Genomic DNA, 11633 nt, shown 5'->3' with positions numbered 1-11633 from the left:
GAGAGAGAGAGAGAGAGAGAGAGAGAAACCAAGTAACAGACATTAACTATTGAGAACAAACTAATGGTTACCAGAGGGGAGGTAGATGGTGAGAAGGGTAATACACTTCTGATGAGCACCAGATATTGTATGGAATTGTTGAACCGGTATATTGTACACTTCAAATGAATATAACGCTGTATGTTAACTAATTGGAATTAAAATTATACTTTTTTAAAATGTTTATTTATTATTGAGACAGAGAGAAACATAGCATGAGTGGAGGAGGGGCAGAGAGAGAGGGAGACACAGAATCCGAAGAGCCCGACATGGGGCTTGAACCCATGAACTGTGAGATCATGACCTGAGCTGAAGTCCGATGCTCAACCGACTGAGCCACCCAGGGGCCCCAAGTAATACTTTTTTAAAAAACTTTTTTTCCACTTATGTTTACCAAAAGTCACATAAGTTTATAGTATTTCTGTTTCAAAATTTGTCAATAGAAAAAAAAAACCTTTATGCCTCATGGAGTGTTGTGGGTAGTCTAAACATAAGTGTTAAAAACAAGTAAACTAAATAGAGATAAAACATTTGTAGGCAAATGTTTATATAGCTCCCAACATCTTTGGTAATCTAAAATTTTAAAGTTTTGCTAAATTAAAAGATGAGTAAAATCAGGGTCGCCTGGGTGGCTCAGTCAATTGAGTGTATATTTCGGCTCAGGTCAAGATCTTGTGGTTTGTGAGTTCAGGCCCCACGTTGGGCTCTGTACTGACAGCTCAGAAACTGGAGCCTGCTTCGGATTTTGTGTCTCCCTCTCTCTCTGTCCTTCCCCTGCTTGTGTTCTCTCTCAAAAATAAACATTAAAAAAAAAAAAAAAGATGAGGGGGTGCCTGGATGACTGTCTGTTAAACTTCCCACACTTTGGCCTACGTCATGATCTCACAGGTCCGGAGTTTTAGACCAATTTGGGCTCTGTGCTGACAGCTCAGAGCCTGGAGCTTGCTTCGAATTCTGTGTCTCCCTCCCTGTCCTTGCCCCTCCCCCACTCACACTCTGTCTCTCCAAAATAAATAAACATTTAAGAAAAAATTTTTAATGGGTAAAATCAAATTTGTTGATAATCTAGATTATTTCTGAATAAAGTAATAAAACATTAAGTACTGAACATTATTTATTTTTGTCTTACTATAGAAAAATTGGGGCTCCTGATGGCTCAGTTATTTGATCATCTGACTCTTGATTTTAGCTCAGGTCATGATCCCAGGGCCATGGGATCCAGCACTGAGTTTGGCTCTGTGCTGAGCATGGAGAGTGCCCAAGATTCTCTCCCTCCTTCCCTCCCTCCCTCTCTTTCTCTCTCCCTCCCTCTGTCCCTATTTCTCACTCTCTCTCTCTCTCTAATAAAAATGAAAAATAATTTTAAGAAAAACTAAAATAAATTTGAGTCTCTTATTGTAAGATTGTACTATAAACTGTTTCTAAAATTATGAAAGATATTAATAAATTTGTTAACCTAAATAATTTTGAGGGCACTTGTGTGGTTCTGTTAGTTAAGCATCTGATTCTTGATTTCAGCTCAGGTCATGATCTCACATTCATGAATTCGAGCCCCATGTTGTGCTCTATGCTGACAGTGTGGAGCCTGCTTGGTATTCTCTCTCTCCCTCTCTCTCTGCCCTTTTCCTGTTCATGCATCCTCTCTCTCTCTCTCGAATAAACAAATTTTTAAAAATTAAAGAAGAGAATAATTCTGGTATAACATATAGTTCACGATTGTTTACTACTTAGTTTACATTAGAAATAAACGTTTCTAAGCATTAAGAATTCTAATAAATGTATAAGACTACTGGAAATAATAGTAAGAACAGCTCTGTATGTGAGGAAATTAAGATCTGTGCTAAAAAGCACAGGGAAAGGGATAGGAAACAAAAATACATATTTATTGAGGGAAAAGAAAATAATTTTGCTCTAAAGTAAGACTGATTATTTATAGAGGGAAAGTTTAGTTGATGAGCTGAATGTAAACAAAGAAAGTTGTAATAGTTTTACGAAGATAGAGTCTTTGGTAAGAAATTTGATGTGTGATTCGTACTGGCTAAGATTAGGATAAATTTAAATAATTAATGAATTGTCATATAAAAAGTACATCAGTGCAAAGTTTTCATTTTCTCTTAGCTAAAAATAAAAAGTTTTTTTAAACCATTGGACTGATTTTCATAAGAAATTGTAAACAAACGATGTCTGCCTTAAAAAACAATGATTATTTTTGCCGAAGTAATTTACCATGTTTATAAGGTCTCTGATTATTATTTTTTTTTATTTATTTATTTCTAGGAGAGAGACAGCATGAGTAGGGGAGGGTCAGAGAGAGAGGGAGTCACAGACTCTGAAACAGGCTCCAGGCTCTGAGCTGGCAGTCAGCACAGAGCCCGACGCGGGGCTCGAACCCACGAACCGTGAGATCATGACCTAAGCGAAAGTCGGACGCTTAACCAACTAAGCCACCCAGGCGCCCCAAGGTCTCTGATTATTTAAGGAATCTGAGTTTTAATATTAAAAAAGCTAGGCAGCTGCGGTGAGTGATAAACCGGTGAGTAGTGGCGAGCTGCAGCAAGTCCAGGGGAAAGGAAAGAAAAGCTGAGATTGCTCATAGAACTGTCCCTGGAGAAGAGAAAAACCTCGGCTTGGAAAGACTGTTTTTTAGCTCTGGCTCAGGTGCTGACTTTAAAAGAGGTGCCCTGGTCCCAGAAGGTGCCAGGAAAACCTGAACTGCCTTTAGCCCCCCACAATCCATGGCGGCGGTGGCCCGGTAAACCAGCAGCAACCCGGCGCCGGGTGAAGCGGCAGTGGCGCGCGCGACATCGGCCCACTAAAGCGGCAGTGGCGGCGACCTGGTGAAGTGGCGGTGCGTGAGGGAAAAGTTGCCTGCTGAAGCGGCGCCGGCTGGTAAAGCGGTTGCGGCGGGGTGAGGCTACGCGGACTCTGCGGACCTGAAGTTGCTATGAATCCCAGATGCACTCGGGTTGTATTGCTGCTTGACCCCAGTGGATCGGAGGCTGTGGCACTTCTCCCACCTTCCACTCAACCTCTGGCAACAGGGAAGCAGCAACCAGCGGAACTGTTAATGGCGGTATAACAAAGCCTCTCAGGAGTAATCAGACTAGATAGCTTCTCTAGCTAACACCACCGTCTTTCTCTCACTTCTCCAACCATACTCCACCCTTTAGCTCTTTGAAAAAAGCTTCTTATCCCTTCTGCCTGTTCATTCTATTTCCAATTTTGCCTCATCTCTGCCCTTTCTTCTCTCTCTTTCTCTATGCTCTTCAACCAGCACTGCATACACCCGGCTATTTAATTGTAGCTGGGAAATCTGCTTATATGTTTTAAACCGATCTTTGTCTATCGGTTTTCTTCTTTCTTCCTTTTCTTTTCTTCTTTTTGACTTTTTAATGTATTTTTATTTTCTATCATTCGCCTTCCCTCCTCCGTCTTTTCTCATTACTTTTTAGTTTTCCCTCTTGGTTACCGTGATTGTTGGATTTGTCTGTGCGTTTGTGTCCCTCTGTTCCCTGTGTGTTTGTCTGTCTGTTTTCTTCTCCAGGGCTACCTCAAGAAACAAACCAAAGTACACATGGTGGAGAGTCCCAAATACCACTAGGAGTAGGAAAATAAAATAACCAAGGTCTCAACAAGAAAGACCAAGAAATACCATTCAAAGAACACTTTCTGAAAGGATAGGCCCTGGACAGTCAGAGTCTTCTTGGGTACAGCAGTGCTCACAGGTGCAGAGAGCATAACAAGTCTTTAAAACTAACAAACTACAGAAAGCTAACCAAAATGACGAAATGAAAGAGCTCTCCTCCAAAGAAACTCCAAGAAGAATTGACAGCTAATGAACTGTTCAAAACAGATATAAGCAGCATAACTGAACAAGATTTTAGAACAATAATCGTAAAATTAATCGCTGGGCTTGCAGAAAGCATGGAGGACCTCAAAGAAACTATGGCTACAAACAACATGGAGAACAAAAATAAGCATGATGAATTAAAAAATGAAATAAATGAAATACATAATAAACTGGAAGTGTCCAATGCACAGATTGAAGAGGCAGAAAAGAGAGTAAGTGTAGAAGACACCATAATAGAAAAACAAGAAGCTAACAAAAAAAGAGACAAACTCATCCAGGAACATGAGAGAAGAATTCGAGAGCTCAGTGATACAGTCAAACGCAACAATATCCGTATCATAGGAATCCCAGAAGAGGAAGAGAGAGGGAAAGGTGCTGAAGGAGTCCTGGAACAAATTATAGCAGAGAACTTCCCAAACTGGGGATGGAAGTAAACATTGAAATACAAGAGGTTCAGAGGACTCCCCTCAGACATAATTTGAATTGATCCTTGGCACGGCATATCGTACTGAAAATGGCAAAATATAAGGACAAAGAGAGAATTCTGAAAGCAGCTAGGGAGAAAAAGGCCCTAATACACAAAGGGAAACCTATCAGAGTGGTGACAGACCTATCTATTGAAACTTAGCAGCCAAGAAAGGAATGGCAGGAGATATTCCAAGTGATGAACAAAAAAAGGACGCAGCCAAGATTCCTCTGTCCAGCAAGTCTGTCATTCAAAATAGAAGGAGAGACAAAAGTCTTTCCAAATAAACAGAAATTGAAGGAATTTGTCACCACTAAGCCTCCCCTACAAGAAATCCTGAGGGGGACTCTCTGAGGGAAGTATTGCAAGGAACGAAGACACCAGAGACACCACCACAAGGATGAATCCCACAAAGGACACAATGACTCTAAACCCACATATTTCAATAATAACACTGAATGTAAATGGGCTAAATGCTCCAATCAAAAGACATAGGGTAGCAGAATGGATAAAAAACAAAATCCATTTGGGGCGCCTGGGTGGCTTAGTCGGTTAAGCGTCCGACTTTCGCTTAGGTCATGATCTCGCGGTTGGTGGGTTCGGGCCCCGCGTCGGGCTCTGTGCTGACTGCCAGCTCAGAGCCTGGAGCCTGTTTCAGTCTGTGACTCCCTCTCTCTCTGACCCTCCCCTGCTCACGCTGTCTCTCTCTCTCTCCTAGAAATAAATAAAAATCTTAAAAAAAAAAAATCCATCTATTTGCTGTCTAACAAGAAACGCATTTTAGACTGGAAGATACCTTCAGATTAAAAGTAAGGGGATGGAGAAATATCTATCATGCTACTGGAAATCAAAAGAAAGTCGGAGTAGCTATACTTATATCAGACAAACTGGACATTAAATTAAAGACAATAACAAGAGATGAAGAAGGGCATTACATAATTACAGGGTCTATCCATCAGGAAGAACTAACAATCATAATTGTCTATGCACCGAATATGGGAGCACCTAAATATTTAAAACAATTAATCACAAACAAAAACAAGCTTATAGATAAGAATGTGCTAATAGCAGGGGACTTTAATAGTCCGCTTACAGCAATGGATAGGTCAACCAGACAGAAATCACTAAAGAAATAATGGACTTGAATGACACATTGGGCCAGATGGATCTGACAGATATGTTTAGAACTCTACATCCTCAGGTCAGGGAATTTACTTTCTTCTCAAGTATGCATGGTAAATTCTCCAATAGACCACACGCTGGGACATAAAGCAGCCCTCAATTAATATAAAAGGATTGAGATCATACCAGGCACACTCTCAGATCATAATACTTTGAAACTTGAAATCAATCACAGGAAGAAATCTGGAAAACCTCCAAAAATTTGGAGGTTAAAGAACACCCTACTAAAGAATGAATGGGCCAATCAGGCAATTAGAGCAGAAATTAAAAAATATATGGAAACAAATGAAAATGAAAATATAACAATCCAAACTCTATGGGATGCGGCAAAGACAGTCCTAAGAGGAAAGTACATTGTACTCAAGGCCTATTTCAAGAAATTAGAAAAAACACAAGTGCAAAATATAACAGCTCACCTAAAGGAACTAGAAGCAGAGCAACAAGAACACCCAAACCCCAGTAGAAGAAGAGAAATAGTAAAAATCAGAGCAGGAATAAACAACATAGAGACCAAAGAAACAATTGAACAGATCAATGAAACCAAGAATTGGTTCTTTGAAAAAATAAACAAAATTAACAAACTTCTAGCCAGACTTCTCAAAAAGAAAGGGGGAGCACCCAAGCAGACAAAATCATGAATGAAATGGACTTATTACAACCAACCCCTCAGACATACAAGCAATTATCAGGGAATACTATGAAAAATTATATGCCAACAAATTGGACAACCTAGAAGAAATTGACAAATTCCTAAACACATACTCACTACCAAAATTCACACGGGAAGAGACAGAATATCTGAACAGACCCATAACTAGTGAATAAACAGAATCAGTTATCAGAAATCTCCCAACAGATAAGAGCCCTGGACCTGATGGCTTCCCAGGGGAGTTCTACCAGACATTTAAAACGGAAGTAATACCAATTCTTCTCAAACTATTCCAGAAAAAAGAAATTGAAGAAAAACTTCCAGACTCCATTTATGAAACCAGCATCACTCTGATTCCCAAGCCAGACAGAGATCCAGCAAAAAAAGAGATCTGCAGGCCAATATCCTTGATGAATACAGATGCAAAAATCCTCAACAAGATCCTTGCAAATCAAATCCAACAGCACATGAAAATAATTATCCACCAAGATCAAGTAGGATTCATTCCTGGGTTACAGGGCTGGTTCAATATTCGCAAATCAATCAATGTGATACATCACATCGACAAAAGAAAAGATAAAGACCATATGATCCTGTCAATAGATGCAGAAAAAGCATTTGACAAAATACAACATCCCTTCTTAATAAAAACCCTCGAGAAAGTCGGGATCGAAGGAACCTACTTAAACATCATAAAAGCCATCTATGATAAGCCCTCAGCTAACATCATTCTCAACGGGGAAAAACTGAGAGCTTTCCCCCTGAGATCAGGGACACGACAGGGATGTCCACTCTCACCACTGTTGTTTAACGTAGTGCTGGAAGTCATAGCATCAGCCATCAGACAACAAAAGAAAATCAAAGGCATCAAAATTGGCAAAGAAGAAGTCAAACTTTGACTTCTCTCAGACGACATGATACTCTACATAGAAAACCCGACAGACTCCACCAGAAGCCTACTAGAACTAACCCAAGAATTCAGCAAAGTTGCAGGGTACAAAATCAACGTATAGAAATCAGTTGCATTTTTAAACACCACTAATGAAGCAACAGAAAGAGAAATCAAGAAGTTGATCCCATTCACAACTGCACACACACAAAAAAAAACATAAAATACCTAGGAATAAACCTAACAAAGGATATAAGAGAGCTGTATGATGAAAACTATAGAAAAATTATGAAGGAAATTGAAAAAGACACAAAGAAATGGAAAAACATTCCATACTCATAGATACGAATAAATACAGTTAAAATGTCATTACTATCCAAAGCAATCTACACATTCAATGCAATTCCAATAATAATTGCACCAGCATACTTCTCAAAACTAGAACAAACTATCCTAAAATTTGTATGGAACCACAAAAGACCCCAAATAACCAAAGTAATACTAAAGAATAAAACCGAAACGGGAGGTATCACCATCCCAGACTTTAGCCTCTATTACAAAGCTGTCATCATCAAGACAGTATGGTATTGGCACAAAAACAGACACATAGACCAATGGAACAGAATTGAGAACTCAAAGCTGGACCCAAAAGTATACAGCCAACTAATCGTTGACAAAACAGGGAAGAGTATCCAATGGAAAAAAGACAGCCTCTTTAACAGAATGTGCTGGGAGAACTGGACAGCAACATGCAGAAGAATGAAACTAGATAATTTTCTCACACCATGCACAAAAATAAACTCAAAATGGATAAAGGACCTGAACATGAGACAGGAAACCATCAAAATCCTAGAGGAGAAAGCAGGAAACAACCTCCTTGACCTCCACCACAGCAAATTCTTATTTGACATACTCCCGAAAGCAAAAGCATCAAGAGCAAAAATAAACTGTTGGGTCATCATCAAGATTAAATCTTCTGCACAGCAAAGGAAACAATCCATAAAGCAATAGGCAACCTAGGGATTGGGAAAAGATAGTTGCAAATGACATATCAGATAAAGGGTTAATATCCAAAATCTGTAAGGAACTCACCAAATTCCACACCCGAAAAACAAAAACCTAGCGAAGAAATGGGCAGAAGATATGAACAGACACTTCTCCAAAGAGGACATACAGAAGGCCAATAGACACAAGAAGTGATGTTCAGCATCCCTCCTCATCAGGGAAATAGAAATCAAAACCACACTGAGATACCACCTTACGCCAGTCAGAGTGGCTAAAATGAGCAAACCAGAGAACTCTAGATGCTGGCGAGGGTGTGGAGAAATGGGCACCCTCCTACACTGTTGGTGGGAATGTAAACTGGTGCAGCCCCTTTGGAAAACAGTGTGGAGGTTCCTCAAAAAGTTAACACTAGAACTCCCCTATGACCCATCAAAAGCACTGCTAGGAATTTACCCAAGGGATACAGGAGTGCTGATGCATAGAGGCACATGTAACCCAACGTTCATAGCAGCACTCTCAACAATAGCTAAAACATGGAAAGAGCCTAAGTGTCCATCAATGGACGAATGGATCAAGTAGATGTTGTTTATCTATACTATGGAATATTACATGGCAATGAGAAATAATGAAATCTGGCCATGTGTAGCAACATGGATGGACCTTGAGGGTGTTATGCTGAGCGAAATAATTCAGGCAGAGAAGGACAAATACCATATATTTGCACATATAGAAGGATTAAGAGGAACTTAATGGAGGACCAAGGGGGAGAAGAAGGGGAGAAATTGTGGGGGAAAGGGAGAGAGGCAAACCATGAGAGACTTGAATACTGAGAACAAACTGAGGACTGATGGGTGTGGGCGGGAGGGGAGATGGGCATGGAGGAGGGCACTTGTGGCGATGAGTACTGATGTTATATGGAAACCATCTTGACAATAAACTATTTGTAAAGAAAAAGAAAAGAAGAAGAAGAAGAAGAAAGAAACAAAAAAAAAGTGATTAAGCCCACTTCGGGCATTTTTGTAAACTTTTAAGATTTAGTGAGTGGGTGTGATTCTTATATTATTATTTGTTATTATTAATAATAATTAATTAAAATTACCACCTATCAACCAGAAGTATCCTGCCTCGTACTTCAGTCCCTCCCTGCCCTCTGTCTATTTCAGTTTCAGATTATACCAGGAAAACTCCTGAGAGCATTGTGAACTGATGTGGGAAACAAAGGAAAAAATGAAATCTCCTTACTACTCCTTACTACTTGTAACCCATTGACCAATCCTTGAAACAGGCATTCATTTCATCTACACTAGAGAAGGCAGGCAGAATTATGAGGCTTTTGTTGATCTTGAATAGAAGATGATGTAAAAATGGTCCTTTAAAAAGACAGGGAAAGCATGGGACACTGGCACATTGCAGTGTTCAAGTCTCACAGAACCAAAATGGATTGTAGCACAGTGGTCCAAACAGTGCTGACACTACCAGCAATGTCTTCATGCAGCTTTTGGGACTCCCATTTGAAAGCACCACAGAATAAATTATTCAGTTCTTCTCAGGGTTGAAAATTGCGCTAAATGAGATAACATTGCTTGGACCTTGAGGGCAAGATTACAGGGGAAGCCTTTGTGTAGTTTGCCTCATAAGAGTTAGCTGAGAAGGCCCTAGGGAATCACAAGGAGAGAATAGGGCACAGGTATATTGAAGCATTAAAAAGCAGTCAGGAAGAAGTTAAGTCATACTCTGATCCCCCTCTGAATTTCATGTCTGTACAGTGGCTGGGGCCCTCTGACCACACCAGCACAGCCAGGAGGTATATTGGCATTATCAAGCAAACGAGCCTGGAGAGGTTGAGGTTTGGTGTTTACAGTGCAGGCTACCAGGACTATGAGGAGTACAGAGGCCTCAGTGATGGCTACAGCTTCACTAATGATCTGTTTGGGAGAGACCTCCATTATTGTCTCTTGGGCATGTATGACCACAGATACGGAGACAATGAGTTCACTGTCCAGAGTACCACTGGACACTGTGTCCACATGAGAGAACTGCCATACAAAGCCACAGAGAGTAACATTTACAACTTCTTCTCTCCATTCAACCCTGTGAGAGTCCATATTGAGACTGGCTCTGATGGAAGAGTGATGGGCAAAACCAATGTTGAGTTTGTCACTCATGAAGAAGCTATGGCAGCTAAGTCCAAAGACTGGGCCCACATGCAACACAGATACATAAAACTTTTCCTGAATTCCACAACTGGGGCCAGCAATGGCCAGATGATGCAAGGCATGGGGGTGTCAGCCCAGTCCGCTCCCAGAGGCCTCGAGATCCAGTCTGTGAGTGGCTGCTGCAGGGCTGGCTATGGAGGTCAGAGCAGTATAGGTGGATATGACTTGTTTTGTAGGAGCATTTGGGTTATTGCAATCAAATTTTCACAGGAAGCAACAAGCAGTGAAAAGCAATTATTACTCTAGAGAAAGCTGTGGGAGCCATTTTACACCATAAGTTTTTGAAATCTGGAATAAAAAGTTACCTTTTCAGCGTTTTCTCATGCAAACTTTCTTCTAGCATGTGATATTAAGTAAACTTAAACTATTGTCAGCTTTTCTCAATTAGTATTTTGGTAGTGATTTATCTGAGTTAAAGTAGTTTTAAGTACATTAAATGAACCTTTTACACCACATCACTGTGAACACATTGGGGAGATGTACTCTTTTTTGGAAAACTCAAGGTTCTAGGTCCCTAATTCAAAGAGGAACATTTCTCATGTTTGTTCATTCTAGTTTAATTTCTAGTTTATTTAAAATCTTTTAGGTTATGTTTAATCTTTTTTAAAAAAATAAGTTAATTTTGAAAATTGAGACACTTTACTAATACTGTAGGAATTGGTGAGGTCTTGACTTAAAACTTTCTTTGTACTGTGATTTCCTCTTGGGTGTATTTTGCTAAGTGAAACTTGTTATTTTGTTGTTGTTGTTAACTAATTTTTTTTTCTAAAAATTAAGATTTTTATTAAAAAAAACCCAGAAACTTGATGCTTTCTCTTTTTTTTCTGTCTTTATGCAAAGTTCTTTCTCTTGGGTACAGGAAAGCCACCTCAGTGATTAACACAGCTACTGATCTTAAGACTCCTGTGTGAGGTTTCCTCCTCATTGGTCTAATATGATTCCCTTCACATCTCTGATCTAGGAGCTTCTAGCTGTGAGATATCCACTGGGAGCCAATTGAATTATAACCCAATAGGGGACTTCCTTGGGAAGTTGGTTTTAAAGACATGTGTTGGAATGTCACTTAGAGCATGATGGATTTCTATCTTTTCTGTTTTCTGTCAATGTCCTCTACTAACCACTGACATTACAAAATTGGATAATTTCTCCCTGTAAAACTATTCTAGTATTTTCCATGGGTTAAAAATAGCAAGTCCTTCAAGGCAAGGTAAGGCATGGCCTTCATGGCACAGCTTTCAGGGCACAAAGCACGAGTATCTCAGTCCATATGCCAGAACCCATTTTGCAGTCTAGAATGCGATGGGGAAGTGGAAGGATTCTAGCAGTATCCATACTAC

The 11633-nt window shown here is 39.9% G+C and overlaps 1 pseudogene; it reads left to right on the top strand.

The window, feature by feature from the left end:
- LOC120224412 overlaps window positions 1–10542 on the top strand; it is a 103804-nt pseudogene extending 93262 nt beyond the window's left edge.
- The last annotated feature ends 1091 nt before the right edge of the window (window positions 10543–11633 follow it).

This window comes from Hyaena hyaena, unplaced genomic scaffold, assembly GCF_003009895.1.
Source record: "Hyaena hyaena isolate Hyena2069 unplaced genomic scaffold, ASM300989v1 scaffold_1194, whole genome shotgun sequence".
NCBI classification, from domain to species: Eukaryota; Metazoa; Chordata; class Mammalia; order Carnivora; family Hyaenidae; genus Hyaena; species Hyaena hyaena.
Note: the sequence above shows the minus strand (reverse complement) of the source record. Positions and strands in the feature narration are given on the sequence as shown.